This window comes from Diadema antillarum, unplaced genomic scaffold (genome assembly GCF_040938485.1).
Source record: "Diadema antillarum isolate AM-2024a unplaced genomic scaffold, OU_Dant_1.0 seq00001129_RagTag, whole genome shotgun sequence".
Classification (NCBI taxonomy): domain Eukaryota; kingdom Metazoa; phylum Echinodermata; class Echinoidea; order Diadematoida; family Diadematidae; genus Diadema; species Diadema antillarum.
In genome coordinates this window covers 230,399-248,104 of record NW_027271942.1, presented here as the reverse complement: position 1 = coordinate 248,104, position 17,706 = coordinate 230,399, and the positions used below count along the sequence as shown (strand labels likewise).

General features: G+C 34.2%; 1 protein-coding gene across 1 annotated transcript in view; it reads right to left on the bottom strand.

Moving 5' to 3' along the window:
• LOC139744019 (gamma-aminobutyric acid type B receptor subunit 2-like) overlaps positions 1–17,706 on the bottom strand; it is a 77,966-nt gene that overhangs the window by 42,268 nt on the left and 17,992 nt on the right. The window lies entirely within an intron of this gene.

Below are 17,706 nucleotides of genomic sequence, written 5' to 3'. Positions count from 1 at the left end.
TGCGCAAAACAAAAAACAAAGAATGGTTGCACTTATAAATGGAAGCTACAAGCTACATAATGTACATTGAAGATGAGCCGGCTCACAAATCTGCCATTATTGTCTCAGGTCTCACAGGATTCCCATTGTTTGTACCATCTGAACAGAATATGTGTGCTCTTTAAAGAAGATGCAATATCAACACAACAAAAAAAAAAAAAAATAACTCCCGTCAACCCTGAGGAAAATGGCATCAGGTTTTAATGAAACATTGTTGTAAAAAAAAAAAACAAAAAAACTTGGCAGGATTGTTTCTATACCTACTAGTATTTACTAACTTCTGTGTGAAATTGAGTGTTACATGAATGAGCACACAACTTACACTTGTGCCCTTAAAAACAAAACAAAAAATACTCTTTCGATTTCTGAAATGTGACATTTTTGCATTTAATGTGTTCTAACTCATGCATGACTAAACAGAACAATCTCATTTTAATTGAAAAACTAGTCAAGTATGGAAACACTTCTGCTCGGTTATTTCACTCAACAATTTTTCATTAAAAAGGTATGTCATTTTTATTGGGGGTTACTTTTTTGTGTTTAAAATATAAAGAAGCGACTTCTTTTGCTCTTTGCACAGGAAAATATATTTTTATGTGATGAAAGTGTGATGTTATGGCAACAATTTTACCATTCACATTGTGCGTAAAAAATGCACATACCTTTCTGCTAGAACAAAATTGTTTGAATGTATATTCTGATCAAAGAAACTTCATCTATATACGTGTATGTATTTGTGCATACATTTTTATGCATGGTTTTGAAATGTGAGAGTGGTGACATTGTACAAGAAGATTGCATCTAATGATGTGTGTATATATTTGTAACTGTGAAAGGGGTGACATTTTTATAGCAAACTGTGAGTGTTTATGTACATTGTTTGCATGGTTTTGAAATGTAAGAGTGGTGACATTGTACAAGAAGATTACATATATAAATGGTGTGTGTATGTAAAGTGTTGAAGCGATGACATTCTGATAGAAACTTAATGTTTTTGTGTTTAAGCATATGCATGGTTTTGAAATGTAAGAGTGGTGATGTGCAGATTGGAAATAATGGTGAGTGTTTGTGGTAGTGAATATGTATACTTGCTAACTCGAAATAAGATGATTTTCTTATAAATACAAAGAAGCTCTATAAATGCTTGTTTTGTATGCATGGTTTTGAACAGAAAGAGTGGTGACTTGAAGATTGCAAATAATGGTGTGCATTTGAATATCATATCTTTCTAACTCTTAAAGTGATAACAATACATTGACATTTTACAAATGTTGGTGTTTTTGTATGCATGGTTTTGAAATGTAAGAGTGGTGATATTGTACAAGAAGATATATATTGTGTGGGTGCGTGCATATTATATACTTTTAAACTGTGCAAGTGATGACATTCTCAAACAGAGACTATAGATGTTTGTGTGTTTATGTATGCATGGTTTTGGCATACAAGAGTGGTGACATTGTACAAGAAGATAACAACTTATGGTGTGTATACATGTGTGTGTGTGTGTGTCTATAATATAAAGAATTAAACTGTTAAAGTGGTGACATTTTATTTCTAAATGCATTAATCTTTATGTTTATGTGTTTATGTATGCATGTTTTTGAAATGTAAGAGAACGGCGTAGCCAGGATTTCATCTTAGGGGGGGCGGTTAGTCTGCGAGGGAGCGAAGCAACCGAGCTCGAGCGAGCGGAGCGGGAGGGGGGGAGGGTGTGGGAGGGGGGTGTCCCCCCTCCCTCGGTAAGAACTTTTTGCATTTTGATGTTGTAAATGGTGCAATTTGATGCATGTTTTTGCGCGTTATATCAACGTGAAACAGTCCCACTTGTTTAAGGTAGCAGTTTATTTTGATGTAGATTATTATTGAACAATTTGCCTTTAAAATGCTATAAGTTAAATACACTTCTTGTATTAACTCTTTTCACTGAATATCATGAACGCGACTGAACCCGAGAGAGCGGAGAGAGCGAAGGGGGGAGGGGAGGGGCCGAGAGAGCGGAGCGAGTGAAGGGGGGAGGGGAGGGTGTGGGAGGGGGGTGTCCCCCTCCCACGGTGAGAACTTTTTGCATTTTGATGTTGTAAATGGTGCAATTTGATGCATGTTTTTGCGCGTTATATCGACGTGAAACAGTCCCACTTGTTTAAGGTAGCAGTTTATTTTGATGTAGATTATTATTGAACAATTTGCCTTTAAAATGCTATAAGATAAATACACTTCTTGTATTAACTCTTTTCACTGAATATCATGAACGCGACTGAACCCGAGAGAGCGGAGCGAGTGAAGGGGGAGGGGAGGGTGTGGGAGGGGGGTGTGCCCCTCCACGGTGAGAACTTTTTGCATTTTGATGTTGCAAATGGTGCAATTTGATGCATGTTTTTGCGCGTTTTAACGAGTCAAAACAGTCCCACTTGTTTAAAGTTGCAGTATATTTTAATGTAGATTATCATTGAATAATTTGCCTATAATATGGTATGATTTTAAATACACTTCTTGTATTACTTCTTTTCACTGAATATCATGAACGCGACTGAACCCGAGCAAGCGGAGCAAGCGAGGGGGGAGGGGAGGGTGTGGGAGGGGGTGTCCCCCTCCCACGGTAAGAACTTTTTGCATTGTGATGTTGCAAATGGTGCAATTAGATGCATGTTTTTGCGCGTTTTATCGACGTGAAACAGTCCCACTTGTTTAAGGTTGCAGTATATTTTGATGTAGATTATCATTGAACAATTTGCCTATAAAATGCTATCATTTAAATACGCTTCTTGTATTACTTCTTTTCACTGAATATCATGAACGCGACTGACCCCGAGAGAGCGGAGAGAGCGAGGGGGGAGGGGAGGGTGTGGGAGGGGGGTGTACCCCCTCCCACGGTGAGAACTTTTTGCATTTTGATGTTGTAAATGGTGCAATTAGATGCATGTTTTTGCGCGTTTTATCGACGTGAAACAGTCCCACTTGTTTAACTTGTTTAAGGTTGCAGTATATTTTGATGTAGACTATCATTGAACAATTTGCCTATATAATGGTATAATTTGAATACACTTCTTGTATCGATTCTTTTCACTGAATATCATGAACGCGACTGAACCCTAGCGAGCAGAGCGAGCGAGGGGGGAGGGGAGGGGGTGTCCCCCCTCCCACGGTGAGAACTTTTTGCATTTTGATGTTGCAAATGGTGCAATTTGATACATGTTTTTGCGTGTTTTAACGTGATGAAAAAGTCCCACTTGTTTAAGGTTGCAGTATATTTTGATGTAGACTATCATTGAACAATTTGCCTATATAATGGTATAATTTGAATACACTTCTTGTATCAATTCTTTTCACTGAATATCATGAACACGGTCTGTTCAGCAGTCAAACAGAAAAAGCATGCACACGAGGGTGTAGAACTCATAGGGCCGGCATATCCCCTCCCACACGAAGGTGATTTTGCGTTTTCAGACCTGAAATTCAGCGATCTGTTGCAAATTTTTGGTGCAATACTTTTTCATCGAAGTGATAAAATCACGGAAATTAGCTCTTATTCCGAATGTGCACCATCTGTGTGTATGTATAAAGTCTAGTGAGGTATATAGAGGAAGGGGGATTCCTCCTCCCGCTCGCGGAGCTTTTGCGTTTTTAGAATTGAAATAAAGCGATCTGGGTATAAAGCCACAGTCTATACTTCTTATGCATGGTGGAAGGGGGGAGGGGCGGGGGAGCAGGGAGAAGGCGTGGGCGAGTGTTATCCCCACCCTTCCCTTCCGATCGAGCTTTTGCCTTTTTAAGGTTGAAATTGAGATATCTCATCTACGCATTTTTGATGGAATCAACATTTGGGAAATCACACACACACACACACACAAAACTGATTAGGGGGGGGGGCTGAGGGAGGAAAAAGTCGATTAAAAGGGGAAATTCCCCTTATACATGAGGGAACCTTGAGTTTTCGGAATATAAGTGATAAGTCTTGTGCACTCAAAATTATTCATAATTTTTTGTAAATCTAAAAAGTGTACTAAGCTAGGGAAAGAGGCACAGAGGGGGAGGGTTTGGGAGGGGGTATCCCCCTCCCAAGCACGAGAGATTTTGCATATTTTGAATTGAAATTCAACGATCTGGTGCACACTTTGAGTGAAATATTCAAAAAATATCTTATTTGATGAAAGGTTGCAAAGGAGACCCGCTTCATGTGCATGCATAAAGCTACAGTATACACGCATTTTTTTTTTCCGCCTCCCAAATCCCCGGTCCAAATCTTAGGGGGGGGCATCGCCCCCCCCCCCCTGGCTACGCCAGTGATGTAAGAGTATTTTTAAACTGTTAAAGTGGTGACATCTTAATACATAAAAACTTTGTGTGTTTATGATGCATGGTTTTGAAATGGAAGAGTGGTGACAATGTACAAGAAGATTGCATATAATGGTGTGTGTTTGTTAAAGTGTTGAAGTGATGACACTCTGATAGAAACTTCATGTTTTTGTGTTTAAGCATGTGCATGGTGTGTGTGTGTGTGTGTATATATGTTGTTAAGTGGTGACATTGTAATACATTACTAATCTATATTATAACATTAATCTTTATGTTTATGTGTTCATGTATGCATGGTTTTGACATATAATGAGTGGTGACATTGTACAAGACGATTGCAACTTATAGTGGGTGTTTGTGTGTGTGTGTATATACATAACTGATAAAATGGGGACATAAGTACAGTTATCTTTATACAAGTAATCTTTATGTTTATGTGTTTATGTATGCATGGTTTTGAAATGTAAGAGTGGTGACATTGTACAAGGAGATTCCTAACAATGGTGTGTGTATCTGTATATACTTTTAAACTGTTAAAGTGGTGACATCTTAATACATAAAAACTTTGTGTGTTTATGATGCATGGTTTTGAAATGTAAGAGTGGTGACATTGTACAAGAAGATTGCATATAATGGTGTGTGTTTGTTATACATGTAAAGTGTTGAAGTGATGACATTCTGATAGAAACTTCATGTTTTTGTGTTTAAGCATATGCATGGTGTGTGTGTGAATGTATAGAATTAAACTGTTGAAGTGGTGACATTGTAATACTTTAACCTATATTACACATTAATCTTATGTTTATGTGTTCATGTATGCATGGTTTTGACATATGAAGAGTGGTGACATTGTACAAGAAGATTGCAACTTATGGTGTGTGTTTGTGTGTGTGTGTGAGTGTATAAAAAGAATTAAACTGATGAAGTGGTGACATTGTAATACATTTATCTTTATACATTAATTAATCTTTATGTTTATGTGTTTATGTATGCATGGTTTTGAAATGTATCAGAATGGTGACATTGTACAAGGATATTCCTAATAATGGTGTGTGTTTGTGTATATACTTTTAAACTGTTAAAGTGGTGACATTTGATGCATAAAAATTGTATGTGTTTAAATGTATGCATGGTCTTGAAATAAGAGTGGTGACATTGTAAAAGGAAATACAAATAATAGTGTGGATATATATGTGTATTATTAATAATACAATCTAAAACAGAGACTATAGATGTTTACAAGTGTGTTTATGTATGTATGCATGGTTTGGGCATACAAGAGTGGTGACATTGTACAAGAAGATTGCAACTTATGGTGTGTGTGTGTGTGTGTGTGTGTCTATTAAACTGTTAAGGAGGTGACATTAATACATAAATCTAAATGTGTAAAAGCATGCATGGTTTTGAAATGTAAGAGTGGTGACATTGTACGAGAAGATTCCTAGTAATGGTGTGTGTATACTTTTAAACTGTTAAAGTGGTGACATCTTAATACATAAAAACTTTGTGTGTTTATGTATGCATGGTTTTGAAATGGAAGAGTGGTGACATTGTACAAGAAGATCGCACATAATAGTGTGTGTTTGTTATACATGTAAAGTGTTGAAGTGATGACATTCTGATAGAAACTTCATGTTTTTGTGTTTTTTAAAAGCATATGCATGGTGTGTGTGTATCATGTATAGAATTAAACTGTTCAAGTGGTGACATTGTTACATTAATCTATATCATACATTAAGTGGTGACATTGTAATACATTAATCTATATTATACATTAATCTTTATGTTTATGTGTTTATGTATGCATGGTCTTGAAATATTAAAGAGTGGTGACATTGTAAAAGGAGATTGCAAATAATGGTGTGTGGATGTGCATTATTAATATAATCTAAAACAGAGACTATAGATATTTGTGTGTTGATGTATGCATGGATTTGGCATACAAGAGTGGTGACATTGTACAAGAAGATTCCAACTTATGGTGTGTGTGTGTGTGTGAGTGTGTCTATAATATATAGAATTAAACTGTTAAAGTGGTGACATATTCATCTAAATGTGTTTATGCATGCATGGTTTTGAAATGTAAGAGTGGTGACATTGTACAAGGAGATTCCTGATAATGGTGTGTGTAGTGTAAAGTCACCCCTCTTTCCGTTCAAAACCATGCATACAAAACAAGAATTTATAAATATAAAGCTTCTATGTATAAGAAAATCATCACATATTTAGAGTTAGCAAGAATACATAAGTATAAATACCACAAACACTCACCATCATTTCCAATCCCCTCATTACCACTCTTACATTTCAAAACCATGCATTTGCTTAAAAGACAAGTTCACCTTCATAGACATGTGGGTTGAGTGCATGGAGCAATATTAGTAGAACACATCAGTGAGAGTTTGAGGAGAAATGGACAACCCGTTCAAAAGTTATGAATTTTTGAAGTTTCTCCTCACTCAAGGCTGGATGAGAAGACTACTTAGTATACAATGTAGCTTGTGATGTCGCATGAGTACAACGATATCAAGAAAGAATAAAGAAAATTCAACATATTTTCACTTTTCTCGCATAACAAAAGAACACTTGACTTCTCTTTTTCAGAAGGCAGGGGGAATAATACTACCCTTAACATATGTCAGTAACATGTCGAAGAAATGTGCACTTTATTCAAAAAGTGAAGTTTTGTGAAATTCTCTTTTTATTTTCTTTATATCGTTGTACACATATGACATCATACACTGTAGTAGTCTTCTCATCCAGCAGTGACTGTGCAGATACTTTAAAAATTCATAACTTTTGAACAGATTGTCCGATTTTCCCCAAACTTTCTCTTATGTGTTCTAATAATGTAATATATAATATAATATATATAATGTAATATATATAATATAATGTATAATATAATGTAATAATGTGTAATATTGTGGCATTCACTCAATCCACATACATATGAAGGTGAACTTGTCCTTTAAACACAAAAACATATGAAGTTTCTATCAGAATGTCATCACTTTGACAATTTACATGTACGTACAAGATGTACACACACACACCATTTATATGCAATCTTCTTGTACAATGTCACCACTCTTACATTTCAAAACCATGCACACATAAACACACAAAGTTTTTCTGTATTAAAATGTCACCACTTTAACAGTTTAAAGGTAGTTATACACACACCCAAACCATTATTTACATTTTCTTGAAAATGTCACCACTCTTTGTACATGTCAAAACATACAATGCATACATAAATGCACCTGTTAGACATAAATTTATAAAGTAATACTTTGTTGTGTCATCACTTTAAGAGATGGAAGGCACATACCACAAACACACACAATTATTTCCAATCTGCATATCACCGCTCTGATAACATATTTCAAAACCATGTATTAAAGCTGGTATGAGGTTTTTGTGTACCTGGTATTAGAATGTCATAACTTTCACACTTTACAAGTATGTATACACACACAAGCAATTATTTGAAATCTTCTTGTACAATGTCACCACTCTTCCATTTCAAAATCATGCATACATCTTTAACACACAAAGATTTTATGTATTAAGATGTCACCATTTTAACATAAATTGTACTCAAAATTTAAATGTGACACATGCGAATGATAGCGTTTCTCACAATTCCGTTCCTTTTGTCTATAACTTGCATTTAATGCGGTGATTGACTAACTAGCAGTGTTTCATACTCAATTTGTGTGCAAATTCTAAGTCTCTGTCACTGCTTTTTGTGCAAAAGTCATGCATTTACAGAAATGTACATTGTAGCTACAGGGCATTTGAAAGAAAAGCAATTATAGATTTGTCATAGAATTTACAATCAAAGCAAAGCTTGGTATTTTCTCGACAATTTGGCTCAGTTTGTATCCACTTTAACAGAGATATATAAAGGTTTTATAGATTTGGAAAATAGATTGTTTTCTCAACATATGACCACATTGGTGTCTCAGAACAATGTGGCGCACAGGGGGTTTCCACTGTGGCACATAAAGAGTTTATATATTTAAATACACACATACACACACACACACCATTAATTGCAATCTCCTTGTACAATGTCACCACTCTTACAATTCCAAACCACGCATACATAAACACACAAAGTTTTTATGTATCAAAATGTCACCACTTTAACAGTTTAAAGGTATATATACACACAAACTCGCCATTATGAGTAATCTCTTTTGTACAATGTCACCACTTTTCAATTGTCAAAACCATGCATACATGAACACATTTCTACAGCAACTGCAGAGATCTAATTTGTTATGTTAAAAGCATCTACAGTTGTATGGTCAATTGAAAAGACCAAATTAGTTTGGTTGGTAGCTGGCCCCATATTTTAGAATACTATGTCTTCAAATTTGAGGTTTCGGAGGTTTCATTTTCCGTTAACAATTGTGAGCAAACTTTGACGGACAGTAATGATCAGTGGATGTGTTTTGGTTACTTTCTTTTATGCTGAAAATATTAAGGTACAGCTAAACTTTAGACTTACATCAAAGTTTACTTGGTTCTAGGGCTCTTTGAAATTTTGTGATGATTTTACTTCATCGAGAGAAATTTCCGTTAGCAGTTTTGAAGCCTCCGAAACAAAGTGTTTAGTCAAATGATATGAATACAGATGAGAGAAGAGACCCAATCTATATATGTCAAATGTAGGAAATGGGGCCCTAACCTAATAAACCAAAAATAGTTAAGATCTGCCAAACTCTCTGAAAATAGGAGACAGTACACATTTTCCGTTAACATGTGAAGCCTCCGAAACACATTGAAGCCTCCGAAACAGCAGAAACATCTAATTTGACATTTCTGATAAATTCTTTGAGTGTCTGCCTCAAATTATGCCATGAAATCATCAACAGCCATGGGCAGACAACAAAAATAATTAAAACATTGTGATACTGCAATAATTTTTTGAGCCAATACACTTTATAGAGAAAAAGTGGTTTCGGAGGCTTCAGAAGGATGTTAACACTGCATTTTCGTGATTTTCTCTAGACAAAATTAAATTACATTCATTGTTCATCCACCCAATGATCATTTATGACATATCTAAAAGATATTTTATCACATTCAGTTTTCTGGCTCCTTTGTTTACTCACCAATATAGATTTACTATCAATTTACCTATTTTTCTTTAACAGCACAGACGTGTCATACATCAACTCACCTTTTCATTCAGTAATGAAATATTGGCAGATGAGGATGTTGCCCCACAAATATGTTTAAAACAGTGTATATCAACCAAAAAAGACACAAATTTACCCATCACTTTCTACATAACATGATGATTTTCATAAAAACCTAAGGCATACCAAATGAATTTTCCAGATGTTTTGGAGGCTTCATTTCATGTTAACAGCATGTTCATGGAATGTTTTGATCCATTCTAAGTCTATTAAATAACTGTTTGGACTGAATAAAAATTGTTGGTTCATCAAATAAGGTTTACACAGTTGTTTAAATGTGTGAAAAGCATTTATTTTGTAGGTTTCCTTTTGAAACAACGGAATAGGCTAGATATTGTGAGAAATGAAAATGACTTCCAGCTAGTGTGCTTGCCTACATCATGCAACAGTAGTGCAACAAAGCAAAATAGTTGTGGACACATCAATGTTCTTATTAAGTTGGATATCTCATTTTTACTCTTGAGAGAAGATGAAGTTTTGTATACCATTTTTTTATCACTCTTTCGACTGGTCAGACTTAAAAAATGAAGACCAAATAATTACTTGATTATTTAGTATTAAATATACTTTTTTTCCCCTTTTTTTTTTAACTGAACATTCTTCCTGGCCTGAAGATTCAAGGATTTTAATAGAGGGTTATTCAAAAGGGAAGCATACACAAAACTAAGAAATATATTACTTTTGAATAGGTTGTACCATTTATGCATGATCAAAAGCAAACTTTCGACTCACTACCATCTGAGTGTAATAGTTTCAAAACACAATCTTCTACATGTCCATTTTAACATATTGACAAATCCATTCCATTGTTACTCACATGGCATTTGTTTTTGCCATACTAAAATCTGACCTTTTTCAGCTTTCCATTTCCTAACAAGTTCTTTGGCTTTCATCTCCAATACTTATTTGCAGGAAAGTAACCAATAAATTTGTGATTGGATAGAAAATAGCTAACATCCTGCAGATTATCATTTCTGTGGTGTGACGTGCATCACAGGGTATTGTTTTGGAATTTTGACATTTGATTACTTCATTCAGACAGGTTTTCATATCAATCTGTACAATTATGTATTGTCAGATCTGATGCATGGTAGGTGCAACACAATCTTGATACTATACTCTATTTTCCATATTTTGTCATGCTGGCAGTAACCACTTGAGTATTTTTGAGTAAACAAAATGTAACTTGTGTTACGAAACATCTCTTATCATACATGTGTGACAGCAGTGTGACACTCTATGACATGTTTGCGGATGTAGTTCTCGGTGCAGTATATGGACAGTAATGGTTGGGATAGGATTGTTTAAAATGACATAATATACCTCTACTTATAGACTGTTGCCATGGGGTACATGTAGTTTACATGGGTGGGTGACTGGAGAAGTTATGTTCATGAAGAACAATATTGAAATGATTGAAATCTTCATAGTCTGTTTAGTCCTGGCTTTTCTGGAAAAAAGTTACAACCCCCTAAGTGTATTTTGAAATTCAAAGGGTTAAAACTGTAGTCTGTGGGCTTATATTCTAAAACAATCTCAGATATTTAATCACATTTGCTCCTTTTTAATCTGCTTTTGCTAAAAGGTTGTCATTTTAGAAACAGTAAAAGTTCTGTTTGCAAGTTTCTCAATGTTTTACTAGTGTTACCTTCAAAAACAGACCTCGTACCTGTCACAGGAGTCACACAAACTGGAATTTTATACAATAACTATAAAAAAAGAAGCCTTTGAAGCGTAAAAAATAAGAGAAATGATATGAAACAGAGGTGACTTGTATACCACAGAAAAAAGAAAGCAAAATTCTACCTATCATATAGGGAACTATACATTTTGGTCAACATTTTTTTAAATTCAAAATTCATACACAGTCATGGGTATACGATAGGGTATGTATCTTTTCAACAGGTAATTCAAAAAGATGAATGGGATCTTGACCATTTCAACTTTTATCTCCATGATAATATCACCCATATAATTATTTCAACTCCATTTTTTTCAGTTTGATGATAACCCTTACATGGAATGGCTAATCAGCATTTTAGATTGCTGTTCTATGACCATGATCATTGCAATTGATAGCTATACGTATGAGGATATTAGGCATGGTCCATATGCAAAAGAATGTTTAAAAGCCTTTACCCATTTTTTATATTTTACAAGACTATGTTGTATTCTAACTGTCATGCCATCACATAGTCTATTTTCTATACATCCCATTCTCATCAACAGCTGAAATCGATTTCACATGTGATCTACAATTATGATGGGGTGGTTGTACATCCCACAAACTGTCCTTATAAAATGCAAATAAAGCAAGCAAACATAATCTTTGCATTAAGTCTAGCTGCAGTTCAAACTCATTGAAAGTAACTCTTTTTGTATTATGGTGAAAAGTTTGACAAATGCATACAGCTGTACATGTGTGTAGCCTACTCATGTTCTGCACTGCCACAGTCATATACAATGTACATGTACACATGCAAATATACAACTGAGCTTAAAGATTTAAAATAATAATTTTCTTTGTCTCTTAACAAATGATGGAAAGTCTTTTTTCTGCATACATATTATACTATTTCACATGTTACAACATTGTTAGTTATTTGGAAACAATCAGCTGCATTAATGTACTTCATATCACATTAAAATGGACCATTTTTTGCATGTTAACAGTTACATGATGAAGCCTCCGAAACATGTGTTGCTGCTAACTTCAAGCCGCCAAAAAAAGATGTTCCTAATCAGTGTTACCTTTATTGCTACTGTTGCAGTTTCCTTTAGAATCATATTGCCACATGTACACGTAATGTCATAAATTCGAACTGAGAATCGCTCAAAGTGTACACAGATTGTTATTCACTTTTGGTGATAAGCACAATCAGGTTATGCAATCATGACTTTCTCACTTTAAAAAAATTGTAACTTCTAAAAGAATGCACCAACTGACTTAAAAATTCACATGCAGCATGCTAAGACATCAGTAATCACATGTGGTAAGACAATAGCTAATTTCTTCTCATTTACTGTTAATTATCAAAGATTAATTACCAAAAAGTCCCCCAAAACCCACGTATTGCGTCAAAAAAAAAGCGTTTTACAACTTACGTAAAATCAAGATTTGAGGTCCATATTTTTAAGTCTACCCCTATGTGTTTGGTATCAAATTAATGGATTTTTTTCCTGGCATTGCTTGCATGCAATAAAAAACAGTGGTTCTTTCAGCTGGAGAAAGTTATAAGGTCTGAAGTCCCATCCTGGTAGGAGTGTAATGCTGGCTTATTTTTGTGACATTGTGACCTTTTAACCCATGCTGTACAGCTATACATGGAGAAACAGCTTTGCTTTTCCTTAAAGTACTGAAGACACACTACAATATGGTGCGCTGTTTGCCAATAAATGTTCAGCCAGTTTTGAGTTTTTGAGCCATTTTTCAAATGCTGAGTAAAATAAGTGCAGCCATTTTTCAGTATTTTCAGTGAGGTATATCCTAATTTGACTACTTAAAAGAATCTTTTCCCCTTATTGAATATCCTTGTTTTTTTTTAACCATGAATTGTACATATGTAGAAATCTATTGTGTGAAAATTTTAGCAAATTTGAAAAATAGGAACTTATTTTTCTATATTTTTACAAATTGCTAAGCATAAAAAAGTGCGATACACGCCCATGTTATACTGCATGAAGGTCATATGATAAGGGGTTCAGTGTTCATATTTCAATGCTTGTTCAATTTCTAAAGATATCATAAGCAAAAAACATAGTATTTTGGCTTTAATATGTCATTGTTTGAGTGTCACAGCTTGGATATCAACTCAAGTCATCATAAATCTCACATTCATTCTTCTATCTGTGTTTACAAATATGAGAATTGATCCAAACACTGTGCGCACATTCAAGGTCAAACTGTACAGATAATTTTTTGATGAAAAATATGATATCTTCCAAAGTACCAGCCCTAATTTCATAAAAATTTGTAATAATGGCCACTATATGTCTGTTACCTATTCCTGAAGTTTCGCCTCTTCACTCTTTGGCAAAAGTGAAATATGATAAAATATGTAAAAGTGGTTTTATTTGAATTCAAAATAATGCCTACAAAATTGATCATCCATTTTGAGAAGTGAAAACATATTTTGTGATATGTCATAGCTATGTGCTGGTGGTGAATGAAAGGGATATTTATCAGGAATATCTAACAGCAATATCAGATGAAAAAAAACATTCTCTTTTTTTTTAAATGAATTTTTTCCAATATATTAGTCATTTCAATGTAATTCGACACCCCTAATTTAAATGCTAATTTATGCGCAGTTTAATGCAAAATTTTGACTCTTTCTTTACATGAAATGAAAATTTGAACACTCAGCTACAACAAACAACGACAAAAAAAAACATTTTCACCAAGTTTTTTTCATTTTTGCACTGTTACACATTTGCATATCCTGATTGTGGTATTGACCTTTTGTGGAAGCCAATTTCCTAATGATAATAAGTATGAAGAGTTGACAGTATGTACTGCCATAAAATGTACATCTGTATACTGTTATTCACATTTTATTGATGCCCTGTTGTTATTCTAGCACTGGTGTTGTGATAGTTGCTTACTGTAGTTTTATTATTTTAAGTGAATACAGGACTAGAACTTTGTGTTAACAGTTTTGAAGCCTCCGAGACACACTACTTTGTTAACCGAAGCCTCCGAAACACAGAAATCTGAAAATTTCAACTTTGTTGAAAATAATTGAAATTCTTTGGGATTTGGATTGATAAATGTTTTGTTACCAAGAGATAATTTGGGGCTATGTTTAGAGTGGCTCTTGCTTCTAGAACATTCTTTTAACTTAAAAATAGTTTGTCAGGTACCATTTTTACCTTGCTGGAATTTGAAGTTTCACATCCAAATAATTGCAAGAGTGAATATCTGTTGGGGGAAAAAGTGTTTTGATATTTCAAATATATGTTCACAGCAAATGAAAAGTTGCATTACATCCACCATTTATTTTCATTTGGTTGCTGTGGCGTGACCAAAACATTCATGTTGTTTTTTACCTAAATTTATCTCAAATTCCATAATAGTCACTTCATTTTTTCATATTTAGGCCTAAGAATTAAGCTATATGCTTAAACAAAAAACCAAAACAAACATTATGAAGTTTCTACGTATCAGAATGTCATCACTTTAACACTTTCCATGTCAACACACAGTATTGTATACCTGTATGTATAGTATGTGTACGTATACATAGGCCTATTGTCTCTTGGTTTAGTGTCTTATTATTTTCTGTGATACTGTTGCAACGTGACACAATATGTACTCTATTCTATAGCGCCTTGAGTATCTTTTTTAGGTAGATATGAGCACTTTATAAGAGTCTCACTATTATCATTATTATACACACACACACTCTATGCAATCTTCTTGTACAATGTTACCACTAAAACCATGCACACATTAACACACAAAGTGTATGAAGATGTCACCACTTTAACAGTTTAAAAGTATCACACACACACCATTATCTGCAATCTTCTTGTACAATGTCATGACTCTTACATTTCAAAACCATATACATAAACACACTTAAACAAAAAGTTTCTATGTACAGTTCGACCTCGATTATCCGGCCATGTCGGGACCGGCGCTCATCCGGATAAGCGAATTGGCTGGATATGGGAGACACAGTGTTAATGTAGCTGCCATCCAAGCTGCTGTCCCAGTGCACTGGCAGCTAGGCAGGTAGGCAGGTAGTGTACCCCACAACGTTGGTGTAATCTATGCTTGCCAGCACAAAATTGTATCGTTAACGTCTTCACAAAAATAAAGTATGTTATATCTTTATGTGAAAATCACACATGTTTTACCTCATTAGATATTGAGAAACCTATCATTCTTATCTTATGCAATTAGTGAAATAGATCCATGAAAAGATGTTAAAGTCACTGTTTCTTCTCAATTTTTGGATGAAAAAAAAAAAGTCCTTCACTGCCTGAACGCGTCGGGATAATAAGAGTTTTCCGAATATAAGGAGGCCGGATAATCAAGGTCGAACTGTATTAGAATGTCATCACTTTAATAGCATAAAATATACCAACATCCACACCATGATTTGCAATCTTCTTGTATAATGTCACCACTCTTACATTTCAAAACCATGCATACATCAATGCACAAAAAAATTATAAAGTTTCTATGAATTAGAATGCCATTACTTTAGGTGTTAACATATTTTACCACAAACACACTAGATTATTTCCAATCTACCTATCACCACTCTAATATTTCAAAACCATGCATATGCTTCAACACACGAACATATGACATTTCTATGAATTAGAATGTCATCACTTTAACACTGTATGTATACACACGGGTATACACACCATTATTTCCAATCTTCTTGTACAATGTCACCTCTCTTTAGTACATTTCAAAACCATGCATACAAAAATGCACAAATATTTATAAACTTTCTTTGTATTGTCATCACTTTAAGGGATAGAAAGTATCCATACACCACAAACACAGACCATTATTTGAAATCTTCTTGTACAATGTCATCACTCTTCCATTTCAAAACCATGCATACATAAACACACAAAGTTTTTATGTATCAAGATGTCACCACTTTAACAGTTTAAAAGTATTTACCCCGCATACACACACACACCATTATCTGCAATCTATTTGTACAATGTCACCACTCTTACATTTCAAAACCATGCATACATAAACACACAAAGTTTTTTCGTATCAAAATGTCACCATTTTAACCGTTTAAAAGTACATACCGGTACACATTTATACACACACCATTATTAGGGTACAATGTACAGGTAAAGGTACAATTATAAGGGTACAATGTACAATGTCACTACTCGTGATATTTCAAAACCATGCTACATAAACACTAATGTATCAAGATAAATGTATTAAAATGTCACCACTTTAACAGTTTAATTCTATATACATACATACAGGTACACCATTAGTTGCAATCTTCTCGTAAAATGTCACCACTCTTACATGCCAAACCCATGCATACATAAACACACAAATATTTATAGTCTCTGTTTTAGAATCACTTGCACAGTTTAATGGTATAAGCACATATACAGAGTAAATATACAATTACACACATGACACACACACATACACACACACACACCATTAATTGCAATCTCCTTTTACAATGTCACCACTCTTACATTTCCAAACCATGCATACATAAACACACACAGTTTTTATGAATTAAAATGTTACCACTTAAAGGGATTGCACAGTTTTGATTGAGACATAATTTTTAGGTTTCTGAATTTTTTTGGTGAGATAATGAGAAACCTCTTATGAAATATGTAAGAGCATGTAATTCTATGAGGAATTCAATGTTTATTTGATGAAAATTGGTTTTGAAATGGCTGAGATATCAAAAAAAAAGTGATTCTGATAAAACGTGTGACCCACACTTTATTACGATCGCGTTGTTTTACTTTGTTTTTGGATGTTTCATTCATTCCAAACCCGATTTTCATCAAATAAACTTTGAATTCAAGGGTATGCTTTGTACTATATCCTTTAAGTGTTTTCTTGGTATCTCGTATTGAAAGTTAAGAGCCCAAATCTCATCTCCACCAATACTGTACAATCCCTTTAACAGTTTAAAAGTATATATACACACAAACTCACCATTATTAGTAATCTCCTTGTGCAATGTCACCACTCTTACATATCAAAACCATGCATACATGAACACATAAACATACAGATTAATGTAAAGATTAATGTATTACAATGTCACCACTTAAACAGTTTAATTCTATACATACACACACATACACACCATGCATATGCTTAAACACAAAACATGAAGTTTCTATGAGAATGTCATCACTTCAACACTTGTATGTACAAACACAGACCATTATATGCAGTCTTCTTGTACAATGTCACTACTCTTCCATTTCAAAACCATGCATACATAAACACACAGTTTTTATGTATAAAAATGTCACCACTTTAACAGTTTAAAAGTATACAAACTGTACATGTACACATACACACACCATTATTAGGAATCTCCTTGTACAATGTCAATACTCTGATATGGTCAGTTTCACAGTAAAGGGTGCAACTTTGATGTGGCAAGGGTAAAAAAATAAA